Genomic DNA, 2,500 nt, shown 5'->3' with positions numbered 1-2,500 from the left:
GAAGTTCTCTGTTTGGTTACCTCATCCCAGGAAGTTCTCTGTTTGGTTACCTCATCCCAGGAAGTTATCTGTTTGGTTACCTCATCCCAGGAAGTTCTCTGTTTGGTTACCTCATCCCAGGAAGTTATCTGTTTGGTTACCTCATCCCAGGAAGTTCTCACTTTGGTTACCTCATCCCAGGAAGTTCTCTGTTTGGTTACCTCATCCCAGGAAGTTCTCTGTTTGGTTACCTCATCCCAGGAAGTTCTCTGTTTGGTTACCTCATCCCAGGAAGTTCTCTGTTTGGTTACCTCATCCCAGGAAGTTCTCTGTTTGGTTATCTCATCCCAGGAAGTTCTCTGTTTGGTTACCTCATCCCAGGAAGTTATCTGTTTGGTTACCTCATCCCAGGAAGTTATCTGTTTGGTTACCTCATCCCAGGAAGTTCTCTGTTTGGTTACCTCATCCCAGGAAGTTCTCTGTTTGGTTACCTCATCCCAGGAGGTTCTCTGTTTGGTTACCTCATCCCAGGAAGTTCTCTGTTTGGTTACCTCATCCCAGGAAGTTCTCTGTTTGATTACCTCATCCCAGGAAGTTCTCTGTTTGGTTACCTCATCCCAGGAAGTTCTCTGTTTGGTTACCTCATCCCAGGAAGTTATCTGTTTGGTTACCTCATCCCAGGAAGTTCTCTGTTTGGTTACCTCATCCCAGGAAGTTATCTGTTTGGTTACCTCATCCCAGGAAGTTCTCTGTTTGGTTACCTCATCCCAGGAAGTTCTCTCCTGCTGTTAACTCGTCACCAATGTAGTTATCACTTTGATGGATGGCCACAAAACCCAACACCATCAATACTACATCTATCATAACCAGCCTGAAGAGAGATGGAGAGAATATTGGACTTTAGTTAGAGGGGCCAAGGTCATGGCTGAGTAAGTTGAGTTCCCTTCCCTCTCATCGCTGAAGAGAGCAGACAGGTTGGAGCCTGCGGAGGAGAGGAATGGATGGATTAAAAAGAGTGTCTCTTTGCTCTCTCAGGGTAAATTCGTTCTTCAGAGTATTGAGTATACCTGGATATGATTGAGGGCTTCTATGAATGTCATATGAGGACATGGTAACACACACATACATACATACACACAGACGCGCACGGACACGCACGGCACACACGGACACATATTGACACACATACACACACAGTTATTTTGGACAGTCATTTTGAAAACAATAACAGAAAAGTGAAATGAAAACCTTACCTCAAAACAATCAAGTCTCCTTCTCCCTGTCATCCACATACCATAGCCCTGCCGACTACCATATTTCTCTCTTACAAAACAATTACACAAGCAGCATCTTACCCCAGTCCAACAAAAGGAATAACAATGTTGCAGAACAGGTAAGTACATTTCCACATTGTGACACTATAGAAAATCTACTGTAGCCCTGAGTGCAAGAAGGAACAGAAATAGAATTCTGCTGGTTTATTCGGCTACCAGAACGTTTAGTGAAGAACACAATTAGAATACTGCTGGTTGATGTGGCAACCAGATCGTTTAGTGAAGAACACAATTAGAATTCTGCTGGTTGATGTGGCAACCAGATTGTTTAGTGAAGAACACAATTAGAATTCTGCTGGTTGATGTGGCAACCAGATTGTTTAGTGAATAACACAATTAGAATTCTGCTGGTTGATGTGGCAACCAGATTGTTTAGTGAAGAACACAATTAGAATTCTGCTGGTTGATGTGGCAACCAGATTGTTTAGTGAAGAACACAATTAGGATTCTGCTGGTTGATGTGGCTACAATGATGTTTAGCAAAGTGTAATGCTCAATTGTGCATACTCTTTAAAGGCTCAATGCAGCTGTTTTTAGATCAATATCAAATAATGTTGGTGTATAAATGTAGTACCTTACTGTAATAGTTTTCCATTAAATTTGACAAAAATTGCACAAAAATAAATATTTCTCAACCGCTCTCTGAGAGTGGTTTGTGCATAGTGTAAAACCTCAAACTAGATGTTATTGGCGGAGAGGTTTGTAACTCTTTTTGTTGTTGGTCCATGAACCCATTTTCAGCCTGGTATTGTCACCAGGCAAGCCGAAACCCCCCCCCCCCCCCCTTCAAACAGGCGGATAAGAAGGTCCTGTGTAGTAGACTAGTTATTTTTAACTTTCTGGAAATAACACAGATTTAAATAATCATTTTTTTTGACAGTGTTGGTATAATGTCAAAACAAAGGAAAAACATTTTGACCTGGACCAACAGCCAGTGAAATTGCAGGGCGCCAAATTCAAACAACAGAAATCTCATAATTAAAATTCCTCAAACATACAAGTATTATTCACCATTTTAAAGATACACTTCTTGTTAATCCAGCCACAGTGTCTGATTTCAAAAAGGCTTTACGGAGAAAGCACACCTTGCGATTATGTTAGGTCAGCGCCTAGTCACAGAAAACCATACAGCCATTTTCCAAAGAAGGAGAGGTCACAAAAGACAGAAATAGCGTTAAAATGAATCA

This window comes from Oncorhynchus clarkii, chromosome 32, assembly GCF_045791955.1.
Source record: "Oncorhynchus clarkii lewisi isolate Uvic-CL-2024 chromosome 32, UVic_Ocla_1.0, whole genome shotgun sequence".
Lineage (NCBI taxonomy): Eukaryota > Metazoa > Chordata > Actinopteri > Salmoniformes > Salmonidae > Oncorhynchus > Oncorhynchus clarkii.
The sequence above is the reverse complement of the archived record's forward strand: the minus strand, read 5'-3'. Positions refer to the sequence as shown.